This window comes from Salvelinus alpinus, chromosome 5, assembly GCF_045679555.1.
Source record: "Salvelinus alpinus chromosome 5, SLU_Salpinus.1, whole genome shotgun sequence".
Classification (NCBI taxonomy): Eukaryota; Metazoa; Chordata; class Actinopteri; order Salmoniformes; family Salmonidae; genus Salvelinus; species Salvelinus alpinus.
In genome coordinates this window covers 75,232,614-75,248,642 of record NC_092090.1, presented here as the reverse complement: position 1 = coordinate 75,248,642, position 16,029 = coordinate 75,232,614, and positions in this window count along the sequence as shown.

The window sequence follows — 16,029 nt, the reverse complement described above, 5'->3', positions numbered from 1 at the left end:
CCTCCACATACAACACCTGTTCTGCCAGTCACATTCTGTTAAAGGTCCCCAAAGCACACACATCCCTGGTTCGCTCCAGCTAGCGACTGGAATGAGCTGTAAAAATTCTCAAACTGGACAGCTTTATCTCCATCTCTTCATTCAAAGACTCAATCATGGACACTCTTACTGACGGTTGTGGCTGCTTCGCGTGATGTATTGTTGTCACTACCTTCTTGCCCTTTGTGCTGTTTTCTGTGCCCAATAATGTTTGTACCATGTTTTGTGCTGCTACCATGTTGTGCTGCTGCCATGTTGTGTTGCTACCATCCTGTGTTGCTACCATGCTGTGTTGTTATCTGAGGTCTCTCTTTATGTAGTGTTGTGGTGTCTCTCATCGTGATGTGTGTTTTGTCTTATATTTTTAATCCCAGCCCCCGTCCCCGCGGGAGGCCTTTTGCCTTTTGGTAGTCCGTCATTGTAAATAAGAATTTGTTCTTGAGTGATTTGCCTAGTTAAATAAAGGTTAAATAAAATAAATACAAAGGATGTAGAAGGCTAACGTGGCCATGAATGGAAGTTTGGCTAAAATGCTTTGCTCGTTAGCCTGGTAGCCCCAGGATGACAAAACAATACATGTGTTTACTGTATGACAGTGATAGACTGTTTCGTTAACATGAAATCGATGAGGATGGCGTTGGCGTTTCTCTACAAGTAGGGGGAGTCAACATTTTCTACTTGCACGCAAACGCACACAGAAATCAGAACCACAGACAGCCACATAATTTTTAGCTTAAGTTGATTGGACTAAATTGTTTTGTTATCTTTTAGTTGTCACTGTATTAGAATAAGCAGAGGTGATTTGATGATGTTGAAATGTTGCTAGAATAGTAAAGGCAGCTCCTGTTTTCTTTGTGACTTGAGGTAACTCTCCGTGGTTCTAAATCAATAGTTATTTTGTGGGGGACACTGTCCAACAACATGGCCAACCAGGCAGGATATAACCCCACCCACTTTGCCAAAACACAGCCTCCACACCAATAGATGGGTATATCAACAAACCACCAACTTACTACCGTATAGCCCACAAAGATGTCCTCGACCGCATGAGCCAGAGGGGGTGAAAAACCCGACAGGAAGATCATGTCAGTGACTCGCTCAAGTCGAGTATAGTTTTTTTTTTTAAAGCCTGGCACGACGTGACACACTACTCCTAGGGACGGCATGGAAGAGCACTAGTAAGCCAGTGACTCAGGGTCAGAGGCCACGCCAGAGCCTTATCCAGTGTCTCCATATCTGATGCACATAACTACTACGCAACCCACAAACTATATACACCTCACATAAACATCCACACACTACCTACACCCAGTCTCACAGAAACTATGTTGTAAACACACACTATTGACTGTCTGAACTAGTTTTTGTGAGAAGCCGCCCTGTGAATTTCCTATCCCTGGAGTGGTATGAGCCCAAGGGGGCAGACAGAGACAGGGCATTCAGGAAGGCTCTGGCGTGGCGATGGAGAGGTAGATAGGACCGGGTGGGTGGAGGAGGCCGACTAAGGACAAGCATGCGCCACTGGCTGGACAGGGTTTACTGCCAGATTTGGGTTACAGGCAGTTAAGAATGGTGCCCAGATGAGGTACACAGTGGTTATACTATGCTAGTTGCTTATCTCCACCACAATATCTATATCAATACACAGAGATCTGTGCTGTGGTTCATTAATTTTACCTGCTGTCAGGTTAACCTATGTAGAACTGTAATTCATATGACTATGTATGTAGAACAAGTGTAATTTATATGACTCTTACATAGAGTCCCTGTATCAACTACACATGATCTCTCCTTTCATATGACATTGCATTAGCAGGGTTAGGGTTAGACCTAGCATCCCATCTGAGTTGGTTATTTGTAGTTACTCTGCATTGGCCTCTTTAAATACAATAATTATAAATAACTTGCTGGGCCACTTAATGGGGGAGGTGTGTTGCTATGCTGGGTAAAGAAACTACAATGCCCCACCTTGGTGATCCCCATGACATGCACGCAGGGTAGGGGAGTAAATGATTACATGTAATCGCTTATATGTACTCTGATTACCAAAAAACTGCATTCAGTTACTTTACCAGCAAAAATATTGTAACCAGATTATAGATACTTTTGAATGACTACATGATTTCTTCTTGGATTACTTTTACATTTAGAAAGAAAAAATAAATACATTGACACCTTTTTGTTTTCTCAATAACATTCAATTCAACGTTGAAAAAAGGTGCAGGTTTAAGTTTGTTCAACCTGAGAGAGTCTGACCACAAGTCAGAGACCACTATGATGACACACCAAATGTGTTTGATGGATCCTTTTTGTCTTCTTCTAATGACTCTTAAGGCAAAAGTAATCCAAAAGTAACTGAAAGTAATCTGATCTACACAATTACGGTTGAGGTTTACACAATCCAAAAACAGTCCATTACACAGTAAATCACAATCTGGATCAGGTGGGCATAATTTGAATGCCAACATGACTAGACAAAATTCTAAAATACGATCTTACTGTGTTAAGATTTCACTAGGCAATTCAGAGAAAAGAGATAATTTTGGTGCGCATAGAATGGAGTCTTGAGTGCATTTAGATGCGTGGTCAGCTGCAATGTTTTTTCACAATACAACAAAAATAGGCTCATTCTGTTCAGGACAACCCAGGGTATGACGCCATGTCATTTTGGAACTGTACATCAAACAGTGAACATAAACATTGACACTGTATATTACATGAGTTTTATGATATGGAAATGTGATGTACACATTTGGACTCACTGGTGTTTGGCTTGCATGTATGACATCAAAGCGGTATTTATTATAATCCTCAACGTCTCATCTTCCAAAATACACAGAGTCCTCGTAATTTACAGCATTTCCCTCACTCAGACAAAACAAAAAAAAAAAAATCAGAATGCCTGTCAGTCAAAACCCATACAGCTCTGTGAAGCGGCGGTTCAGACATCATGTATAAACATGTTACTGTACAGCTACTGTGTTCCAATTTAATTGCTTATCAGTGACTAAATCTGCCATTTTCAACCCAAATACGGGTACAAGTGTAAAGGGCTATGGGTTGCCCTATTGCCTGGGGCAAGTGAACTAGGCAGTCGGGCCTGCTCTGTGGTTGTCCAATTGGGCTGGGGATTAAAAAAAAACTGAAAACAACCAAACTACAAAGAATTCCAGTGCTGTGGCAAATGACTGCTCACCACACGTTTGTCGGCGGCCCTGACACACAGACACACACACAGCCCTGGAGAGTATGGTCAATAAGGACCGAGGCCAGTAAAAAGGATCTTTGTAGGCTTGAATAAAGGGACTTTGTTGCTGTTGTACAAACATCTAGGGGCTTCCCACATATTACTTCAGCTGAATGTGAAGGGGGGGTCATTGAAACAGAAAGGGGTGGGGGTGGATTTAAAGGTGTGGCCAGTCTTAATAGGAATCAGTGAATAATTGTGATTTCAGACTGTAAGGCTTTGACGATATTGAGGACTGACATTGGACTGGAAAATACATTATGTCTAAGTCTCTCTCATTGCATTTTGTAGAGGAGCATGTCAACACATCAGATTTCCTTTTTACAGAGCTAGAAATACATGAATTGGGTGTGGTTCCCTGCTTAAATCACTAAAACATTGAACTGGTCTAGACCCGAACAGCATGATAGAGTAAGATACACACCTGATAATGAACAACTGCAGTTGAACACAATATGATGGCTATCTGGAAATCTGGAACACTGGAGGAGGAAGAATGAAGTGTTTACAAGACAATTCCTAGAACTTTCCACTTATCTGGACATCTTGAACATGTCTGTTTGAACCTGTCTAAGATTCTTAAACTGCCACTTCACTGCTCTGGCATATCTGATCATTTTGTGACTAAATACCCTATGGATTGATCATCTCAGTTCAATGGATTTACAGATGTGTTCTAAGAGGATAACCATTTCAACTGCTACAGTATAGGGAAGTAGCTATTTGTGAACTAGGACACTGTAGTGATGTTTTGAGCAAACTGTCAGGCCTTTGGGAATATGGACAAAATCCATTCCACCCTTCTCATGCAAGAACCAGAAAATCCTCTAGTCTGTCCACACCACCATGATCCCCCGAGTTTCCTTTCAGTGACCACTGTGTTAAACAATAAACCAAGTTGGATCTCATGTAGAAGAGAACACTGAGCTTTCTCTTCTGCAATGCATTGGATTCTCAATACTCTAACCTCGACTGAACCCAACTAACCTCTTCATAGTCTTGATCAGATCAACTGTCTGTTACACCAGTGAGTTGTGAAATACTGTTGAAAACACTGACATTGTAGAGCACTGTCCTCATAAGTTAACTCCCACATACAACACTGCCAGCATTACTTTAATGCCATTATTGTTGCCTATTTTAGGCTATTCCCCGCTCAATTAAAAATGTTTTTCTTCAGCTCAGCCCCTCCTTACTTCATGTTGACATTAGAATTCTCCTCACGTGTACATTGCAGTCATCTTGTGTCATGGTAACTTCATTTTCCAAATTGACATTTTTACTTGCTTTATTAGGTTGTCATCTTCCCCTGATGCAAATGTATTGCTCCTGGATCTCACCTTGACTCAGATTGCTTGCCATAATTCAGCTAGATCATGGATATTAATAAGCAATTACAATGATGAACGTGTACTAAAGTCACTGTGACTGCAGCAGGTCAGCAGGGTACTGACACTATCCCCACTGATCTATCCCAGAGGACACAATGATGAACTAAAGCGCCTCTCTCTCTCTCGCTTCTCTGCTGCCATTTTGCTGGCGCCAGAACAAGCGAACCCTGGCCTCCTAGCCTTTCCTCTGTTCTATGACACATTCACTTGTTCAGCGGAAGTGCAGGGGGGACATGACTCTCTTAAAGTGCTGGTGCTATATCCCACCTTTGAGCCAGCTTTTCTACTGCCTTCAACCAGGCCCTAGAATAGATAAGTACAAAAAAAGATTTACTGTACAGGTGATTTACAATCAGGGGTGAAAGCAAGCTGGTACAGTCCTGTATGGAGTACTGGCAAAATAAATAGTGGGGGTACGCCGTACCGGTAAAACATGAGCCGGGTGGTACATGCACAATTGTCCCAGCGTCGTCTGGGTTAGGGGAGGGTTTGGCCGGGGTAGGCCGTCATTGTAAATAAGTATTTGTTCTAACGAGTCACAAACCCGGATCCGGGATCCCCCCATCAAAAAAGCAGACTAGCATAGCCTAGCCTAAAGCTACAGGGATATCATATAATAAAATGTTCATGAAATCACAAGTCCAAGACACCAAATGAAAGATACAGATCTTGTGAATCCAGCCATCATTTCCGATTTTTTAAATGTTTTACAGGGAAGACACAATATGTATTTCTATTAGCTAACCACCATAGCAAAAGACACAACTTTTTTTTCCCACCATTTTTTTCCTGCATAGGTAGCCATCACTAATTCGACCAAATAAAGATATAAATAGTCACTAACCAAGAAACAACTTCATCAGATGACAGTCTGATAACATATTTATTGTATAGCATATGTTTTGTTAGAAAAATGTGCATATTTCAGGTATAAATCACAGTTCTACATTGCAGCTGCAATCTGAAATAGCGCTGAAGCAGCCAGAATAATTACAGAGACCAACGTCAAATACCTAAATACTCATCATAAAACATTTCTGAAAAATACACAGCGTACAGCAAATGAAAGCCCAACATCTTGTGAATCCAGCCAATATTTCAGATTTTTTAAGTGTTTTACAGCGAAAACACAATATAGCATTATATTGGCTTACCGCAATAGCCAGAAACACAAGCAATTTACCAGCAGCAAAGGTTAGCGATCGTAACAATCCAGCAAAAGATATATAATTTTTGACTAACCTTGATATACTTCATCAGATGACAGTCCTGTAACATCATATTACACAATGCATATAGGTTTTGTTCGAAAATGTGCATATTTAGCGGCACAAATCGTGGTTATACAATGTGATTAGTAGCAACATTTCAGGCAATCTGGCCGGCGCCATCTTGGAGAGGCACCTAATCTAATCAATAAATAATCATAAACTTGACTAAAAAATACAGGTTGGACAGCAAATGAAAGATACATTAGTTCTTAATGCAACCGCTGTGTTAGATTTTTAAATTAACGTTACTACGACATACAGGGTGCGTTATAGCGAGACCCCACCGAAATGAATGGAGGAATAATCATTTTAAATTTTTCCACAGAACAACGAATTAACATCATAAATAGTTCTTACTTTTTGATGAGCTTCCATCAGAATCTTGGGCAAGTTGTCCTTTGTCCATAATAATCGTTGCTCGGCTGTAGAATGTCCTCTTCAACTTTGGAACTAGCAGCAAACGTTAGCTATGTGGCTCAGAGGTGTCCAACTGTTCATAGCGCAGCACAAAGAAAACTCCGAAAATCGAAAAATACTCATGTAAACTGATATAACTCGGTTTAAAAAAACAACATTATGATGTTTTTAACACCTATATCGAAGAAAATCACAGCCGGATATATCTAACGCGATAACGTGAGCTTTTCAGAAAGCCATGCTGATGTCTGCCTTGCGTCATGGCGAATCTTGAAAAGGGTGCGCCACTCGTGCCAAGGCTATTTATATGGCCTCAGATCTGCCTAGAAACTCCATTCCAATTCTCATTGGTTACTGACATCCAGGGGGAGGTGCATGCAGTTCATGTCGACCCATAGGATACATACAGAGTTTTAAACTGATCCTAGAACAGAGTCAACATTTTCAGATTTTGGAGTTCCTGTCAGGAATTTCGCTGCCATACGACTTCTGTTTCACTCAGAGAAATAATTCAAACGGTTTTAGAAACTAGAGAGTGTTTTCTATCCAATAGTAATAATAATATGCATATTGTACGAGCAAGAATTGAGTACGAGGCAGTTTAATTTGGGGACGATATTTTACAAAGTTGAAACAGCACCCCCTATAGTGACAAGAAATTAACTGACTTGCGTAGTTAAATAAAGGTGAAATAAAAATTTCTCCAAATTGCAAATTGTGGTTCGACGTGAACACTGACATTTTGCCAAGGCAGGTTCCTAGATGTACAAGGACAGCAAGACAAATTAAGGTCGTTCTGCGTAGGATGCAAAAGGCACTCTTTTTGACATTTTCAGTCACAATTGTGCATCAATATAGAATTTTTAAAAAGTATTTTATATTAAATGAAGTGCCCGTTTTCTAGTGTTTTGTGGTGGAAAACTGAGCAGGTTGAGTGTAACACATTGACCCTGTTACCCATAGATAGACAGGTTAAACATTTTTTTTTTTATTAATTGTTTTTGTGAAGCTTGCATTCCATTGCCACTCCCTGTTCCACACAACAACCTTCCATTCCCCCTGTCACAAAAGGATTTATGGCATATTTAAGAGGAAATAGTCATCCCCAATTTCGTCAACCCTGTTACTTTATTTGTCACTTACTACAGTATTTAAAATATATACATATTTAACCTCTTGAGATGGGAAAACATGTTTATGAAGTTGAGCATGTGCTCTTTATGACAGAATATGAATTACAGTTAAAGTCGGAAGTTTACATACACTTAGGTTGGAGTCATTAAAACTCGTTTTTCAACCACTCCACAAATTTCTTGTAAACAAACTATAGTTTTGGCAAGTCGGTTAGGACATAAACTTTGTGCATGACACAAGTAATTTTTCCAACAATTGTTTACAGACAGATTATTTAACGTATTCCAGTGGGTCAGAAGTTTACATACACCAAGTTGACAGTAACTTTAAACAGCTTGGAAAATTGCAGAAAATTATGTCATGGCTTTAGAAGCTTCTGATAGGCTAATTGACATAATTTGAGTCAATTGGTGTCACACCCTGATCTGTTTTACCTGTCCTTGCGATTGTCTCCACCCCTTCTAGGTGTCGCTTATTTTCCCTATACTTCAGGACCTTCTGGAAGGGCTTCGTTCCCTGACGGAACGCCATGACCAGGGGTTTAAGGCTATTATGGGGCAAATCAGGGAGTTAGCCTACCACCTCTGAGGACCCCCAACAACTCAAAGTTTTCCCTGTGAGTGGTGAAGTTGTGAGGTTGTACAGCCTACCCCAAGAACCCTGCTTATTCACGTAAGTAATTTTATTCACGTAAAATTCACGTAAGTTGCGACAAAAAATGGTGACCCCCTGGAGAAGTTCTAAAGCCGAGGAGAGGAGTGGTAGGGTGTAACGATTCTTAATCGTAATATCATTAAAACCCCGCTAGTCAATGCACGGACGTAGGGTCCCTAATCAACTGGAACATGGGGAGACTCAATGAGAAGCAGCTGATTGTTGCGCCAAAACTGCAGTCGCCCAGGAGAGCGCCCTTCCCGACATTAGCGTAATAATATATGCTATCTTCAATAGGTCCGAAGGAAACAAAGATGGCTGTAGCTCAAAAATAAGGGAGCATTGAGAAAGAAAATCCGGCAGGTACAAGGATCCCCAGAGTATCGCTCCGGAGTAGGTAAGCAGGGTTCTCGGGGTAGGCTGTACAACCTCACAACCTCACCACTCACAGGGAAAACGTTTGAGTTTTCAATACTTATGTCATGCAATAAAATGCAAATTAATTACTTAAAAATCATACAATGTGATTTTCTGGATTTTTGTTTTAGATTCCGTCTCTCACAGTTGAAGTGTACCTATGATAAAAATGACAGACCTCTACATGCTTTGTAAGTAGGAAAACCTGCAAAATCGGCAGTGTTTCCAATACTTGTTCTCCCCACTGTATTTGCTTTGTTTTCATACAACTTTTTTAAAACTTTTATTTAATGCACTTTGAGATTGTTGTGGAAATTTTTACACAGGGCCACTCAAAGTCAATCTTAAATTAATCAATGTTTATTGTCAGGGCACTGGAGATGTTCCAACAAACTTGATGCACCATAGTGAACATCTGTCAGGAGCCCTCATGGGGCAGTCCTCTCAGTTCTCTTATATACTCAGCAAAAAAAGAAACGCCTTCTCACTGATAAACGCGAATCCGACCATCACCCCTGGTGAGACAAAACCGCGACTCGTCAGTTTAGAGCACTTTTTGCCAGTCCTGTCTGGTCCAGCGATGGTGGGTTTGTGCCCATAGGCGACGTTGTTGCCGGTGATGTCTGGTGAGGACCTGCCTTACAACAGGCCTACAAGCCTTCAGTACAGCCTCTCTCAGCCTACTGCGGACAGTCTGAGCACTGATGGAGGGATTGTGCGTACCTGGTGTATCTCGGGTAGTTGTTGTTGCCATCCTGTACCTGTCCAGCAGGTGTAATGTTCAGATGTACCGATCCTGTGCAGGTGTTGTTACAAGTGGTCTGCCACTGCGAGGACATTCAGCTGTCCGTTCTGTCTCCCTGTAGCACTGTCTAAAGCGTCTCACAGTACGGACATTACAATTTATTGCCCTGGCCACATCTGTAGTCCTCATGCCTCCTTGCAGCATGCATAAGGCACGTTCACGCAGATGAGCAGGGACCCCGGGCATCTTTCTTTTGGTGTTTTTCAGAGTCAGTAGAAAGGCCTCTTTAGTGTCCTAAGTTTTCATAACTGACCTTAATTGCCTACCGTCTGTAAGCTGTTAGTGTCTTAAAGACCGTTCCACATGTGCATGTTCATTAATTGTTTATGGTTCATTGAACAAGCATGGGAAACCGTGTTTAAACCCTTTACAATGAAGATCTGTGAAGTTATTTCGATTTTTACGAATTATCTTTGAAAGACAGGGACCTGAAAAAGGGACATTTCTTTTTTTGCTGAGTTTATATTGCAGACAAGTCATATTTGCATGATTTAGCTTATTTATACTTAATGAATCATTAACGTTTGCTTCATTCATGTGACCAACCTATACTGGGTCATGCATGTGACAGACTAATACTTCACAAGGCTTCTTCTCTCTAAGCTGAGACCTTGAAACTGAGATATCTTTCATTCTCAAAACAAGGGTCTGGGCGTACTGACAAATTGCAGATACTGATAGTGAGGGTTTGTTCAATCAGTCACTTGCATGAACACAGAAAACAGTTATTAGAAAAGCACTAACATAGAACACCAGAATTGGTAAATAGAAAAGCACGAACATAACATTTACCATCACAAGATTTCTTGTATAATGAAAAGCGTTTTATAAATGTAACATATTATTATTATTACTGGGAATAATGAAATCTACGTTCACCCTTGTTTACAATATAACATTTTAATAACCACAGTTAACGGTAGTATCTTTGCAGTTTTATCGACCTATGTAATAGCCTTTGAAGCTGTCCTTGAGTTAGTTTTGGGGTAAATGCTTGTATTGGATGGGTGAAATTAAACCATGTAGCACACACATATCAATCAATTATATCACAGTGCATTATAGGTCAATGTTGCATTGTTTGACAAATAATACTGCCCACATTGGGTGTTTCTCATGACATGTGACAATGAGTTTTCTTTTGAAACTAGAGTAGAAGCATTCTCTTATTTCCTCCTGATGATGACTGTGTTTACTGGCTCTATATCTAATATGCACTGCCCATGGGCCTCTTTTGGACTTGGAAGCTGTGGAAGCCTGTCATACCTTGTTACTCCCAACAAAAATATAAGCTCAGCTCCCCACGTATTATAGATCTAATTACAAGGTAAGGGAGTCAAACTGTGGGGGAGGGCTTTCTAGAGTTGATTACAACTTGATTGACAGCAACTTCCAAGCTCATTAGCAGGTGGTTAGCCCTCCTCCACATACATACTGTGCAGAAACATGCAGTCCGTGCATGCACATAAATACATGCATGCACAGAAACACACATGCACAGTCCAACACAAGCATACACTGTGGTCAACTGATGTTTGTCTTATTCGATTCTTCTTTAAAATAACAGGAACACCCTACTTCAACATGTAATTGGATCACTCTTTTGTTTCTGAGTATTTTCCTGCACAGCATGAAATACAAACTTGTAACGCATTTGAGTTTAAAAAAGGCTTCTAAAGTTTGTAATTTACACTTTGAAATTTTAGACTTGATTTGCCCTAACAAAACATTTATCAACCCCGACAAAATGTCCATGAATTATAATCCACATAATAATTCACATTTCCAGTTGCTGTAGGATGATTTTCCAACTGTAGCAAACTCTCAACTAAGATCCTACACCTGTATGATCCAGAGAAAAACTAGGGCTCTCGAATGGCGTAGCAGTATAAGGCACTGTCTGGTCCAGCGATGGTGTTGCCGGTGATGTCTGGTGAGGACCTGCCTTACAACAGGCCTACAAGCCTTCAGTACAGCCTCTCTCAGCCTACTGCGGACAGTCTGAACACTGATGGAGGGATTGTGCGTATCTCAGTGCTAGAGGCCTCACTACAGACACTGCTTGATTCCAAGCTGTATCACAACCGTCTGTGATTGGGAGTCCCATAGGGCGGCGCACAATTGTCCCAGCGTCGTCCGGGTTAGGGTTTGGCCAGGGTAGGCCGTCATTGTAAATAAAAATTTGTTCTTAACTGACTTACCTAGTTAAATAAAGAATAAATAAACATGAAAACATATGTATGCATTTTGGTGGTTATCAGAACTCCATGGTCCAATGAACCCAACAATAACCATGCTGTTTAACCCCCTAGAATCAAATCTAAGTTACGTAAGTAGTCAACATTTATGAAACATTTTCTTCCCAGAATCGTCTGGTTAAACGGGACCATACAGACATATGTCACAGAGAATTATTGTTGTATCTCTGTTGGTGGTGCAAAGACCGTGTTATTATGCTCTGATCATGGCAGATAAATGGTGAGGCCTCCGATGTGGTAGTCAGATCAGGGTGGGAGCGTCAGACTGTTTTGCAGTAGCAGTTTCCTCTTTCCCCCCTGTTGTCTTGATTAGCTTCTCATGCTAATGGAGAATTTCCTGTTAAGAAAAAAACAATCAAACAAACTTGTAAACTTCAGATAAACAGCAAAGTCACGACATTCGAGAATTGCGGAAGGATTGTCCTGGATAAATCAAGCCTGTCTTTGAACCAATGGGAATCCCTATAGTCAAGCAGGGGTGGGAATTCCAGTCCTCGAGGGCCTGGTTGGTCTCACAGTTTTGCCCCAGCCCCAGCTAACACACCTGACTCCAATAATCACCTAATCATGATCTTCAGTTTATAATGCAATTTGATTAATCAGCTGTGTTTGCTAGGGATGGATAAAAATTGTGACACCAATCAGGTCCTCGAGGACTAGAGTTGCCCACCCCTGCTAGTGGGATTACATGAATCCCTACAGTGGGATTACTTTTTAATTTACAGTGAACTGCTGGAATTTGATATAATAAATTGGACATATGAAGAATAAAAAACTTTACCCCCTATTGGCCAATTTGTTCATACTGAATCCGTTATATGACGTGATTTCAATTTCATTTTTGTTTGAATGAGTTAAAGCCTAAAGCCTCCCTGTAGGCCTTTGGGGTGGTGTCTCCTTGAGAAATAAGCACAACTGGAAACGTCAGTTTCATGTTTTAGGACACCTGCATTGCCTGATATACACCCCAGCATACCATAACTACATTTACATCAGATTATTCATGTATGAAAATACCCGTTTTTATTTTCTTTGGCTTCTCCAGCTGTATGACGAAATATCCTTTTCAGTAAAAGACAACAACATGCTGACAAGCACATGTTTCGTTAATCTAGCTGCAACATAAGACTCACTCAAACTTGAGTCAAGCACATGGAAGCCTAGAAAATGGAAGCCTAGAAAATGGAAGCCTAGAAAATGTAATATTCATGAATTCATGAAAATCTATTTTCTTCCCAGGTTTCTAATCTGCTTTACAATATGTTTTAATCCATTGCCATAGGCCACTTTAGTAAGTCATCTAAGAACAGACACACACCAGTTGTGTGAGAGCACTAACGAATTTGATCATGGTAAAAGTTTCCATAGTAATGAAGAAAACATTCCCATGACGTGGGCAGGGCTTGTGATAAACAGGCTCTATAACGCTCTGCGACAGCTCCCATGATTTACTGGCTGACGCACTGTATTGAGAAGTTCCTGTAGAGCCTCTGAATTATGTAAACTGGGTTTCCTTCCTATGAAATATGGAGTTGCTGCTCTTAAACCTCTCAAAGGATGCAGTGTGTTCACCATAAAGGGTACAGTAAAAGTGAAAAAAGACTGAACAGATATGGACCTGTGTAGCAAGAGCACTTTTATTTCACCTTTATTTATAAAGTTAAGTCAATTAAGAACAAATTGTTATTTACAATGATGACCTGTAAAGCATCAATAAACAGCACATCAATTAAGAACAATTACACTATACATACAGTGCCTTCAGGAAGTATTCACAACCTTTACCACATCTTGTTGTGTTACAGTTTGCATTTAAAATTGATTACATTTATGACTACCTCATCTCTCTACTCCACACCAGTGGCGACCCATCATTCAGGGCAATTTTTGCTCTTTTGCATGTTATTTTGACATTAATACGTGTCACATATCAGTTTGCAAACAATGTAAAAATAAATCAGTCAGTAAAGCAGCATACAAACATGGCCTATATTTTGCTTTCTTGAGTAAGGCAGCTCCAAAATGCAGGTGTTTCAGCCTAGCTCAGTGCTTTCTGTGGTGGTTGGGCAGCCGGGAGAATGGTAGCGCCCAACAGCTTATTGTTCTGATTCCTGGACATGTAAAAACGATCAAGTCGGGCTGCACTCACCCTAGCCCCAAAGACCTTCGCCCATGTACACTGTCTTGTGTCAGGATGTCTAATTCTCCCAACATCCACTAGGTCAAACTGATTAAAGATGTCTCTTAACACTCCCACTTGTTCTCAACTGGCCTACCTGGTAAAATAAAGGTGAATAAAAAAAAATACAAAATAAACACTCCCACTGACCCTGCATGAGGCTCTTCCCCATTTGTCTTTCGTAAAATCTATTGTACAGTTCCAGTCCCCGCTGACCACCAGCATCTCCTCAGGTGCTACCTGTGAGAGTTCCTGTCTTAGCCTTTCAGTGATACCCATCCCGGATCCGGGAGCATCCTCATCAAAAAAGCTGACTAGCATAGCCTAGCCTAACGGGACAGGGATATCATATAATATAATTTCATGAAATCACAAGTCCAATACAACAAATGAAAGATAAACATCTTGTGAATCCAGCCATCATTTCCGATTTTTAAAATGTTACAGCGAAAACACAATATGTATTTATATTAGCTAACCACAATAGCCAAACACACAACGGCATGTTTTCACCATGTTTCCACCGCATAGGTAGCTTTCACAAAACCCACAAATAGAGATATAATTAATCACTAACCTTGAACAACTTCATCAGATGACAGTCTTATAACATCATGTTATACAATAGATTTATGTTTTGTTCGAAAATGTGCATATTTAAAGCTGCAAATCGTGGTTATACATTGTGAATACGTAGCAACAATTCACCAGGATGTCCGGAGATATTTTGGACACTCACCTAATCTGACCAAAGAACTCATCATAAACTTTACATAAAAATACTTGTTGTGTGGCAAATGAAAGATACACTGGTTCTTAATGCAACCGCTGTGTTAGATTTTTGGGCAGCCAGCGAAAAATACAGAGTGTAGCGGTTGGTAATGTTCTCTAGTTGCGCCGTGATTGGCTCAGTGTTCTGTCACTCATGGGGACACTACGTCACTGCCAAATCTAAGGGAAGAGCTCTAAAATTCAAGACCTTTGGGTGCTGCCATTGAGTTACATTAGAAGTGCCCATCCAAGGCTCAAGGTCACTGGCCACAGATAAAATTACATCAAATCACATTATACAGTATATACACTAGCTTTGATTGGGCTGATCAACATCATACTTTCTACATCTTAGCAGCAGTCATCATCATGAATCAAGTCAACAATCTACTGGCAAATTATTTTTAATCCTTGTCAAATCATATAGATAAAACGTATCGTGCTCATCGGCCATAAACATTACACAACAAGTTGGAAATCGCAAATTCAACAATGAGTGGATTGGAACGAATCAGTGGCTAACTGCAAGCATCGCAAAGCAATCACTAGCTTGCTATTCAGTGGAGTGGGTGTGTGGTCCCAATTCTTGGTTTAAGAGTCTCTTTTCCAAGCTTAAAATTATAAACATTTAACATAGGCCATGCTGTCATTCCAGTAGGATTTTTGCCGCGCTCAAAACAACTGTTAACCCCGAACTGGGAAATCTGACTTTATTGAGTTCAAGACAACTGGGAACTTGGGAAAAAAAGATCTCAGACTGGGAAAATATGCTTTGAACAGTCATCCAACTTGGAATTGTAAGGTGGGGTATCTCGGGCCTCTTTCTAGAGATATGACGTGAAGATCACTGACGTCATCATGATTCCAACTTGTTTTTATCCAAGCTCTCATTTGTCTTGAAAGCACCATAAATTCAGAGAATGTCAGACTTTGATGACCAAGTTTGATGACAAAATATGCCCATAAAGGACTGTCACGCCACATTCCTGTTCAAGTGAGCACAGCACAGCTAGGTGAGTCCAAAAATGTCTTGTACGCTGCAGCTGCATAATGATGTAATATGCCAGGGAGATATGTACAGTATACTGTAGCTGTGAAAGTAAAATTAAGTGTATGTTGTGTAGTAAGCTGTTAGTAGCCCATTTTCCTCACCCTAATAATTAGGTCTATTTTCCCCTCTTAATTCCGCCAACTGTTCTGACTTGGTGGTGCACATGTAGCCTATAGCTGTTAGAGAAATGTCATAAAATATTGTAAGAGCTTTCACTGTCTGCTTATATGCTCCCTTTATTTATCCTACAGTTCTGACTTGGTGTACAGAGAGAATACCTTAAGAATGGCCCATGTTCTGAATTCTGTCCCTGTACATTTCAAAAGTGCTTAACAAATAGTTATATTGACTACGCCCGTCCTAGCTCGCTTACAGATTGCCTCTTATCCGCTTGT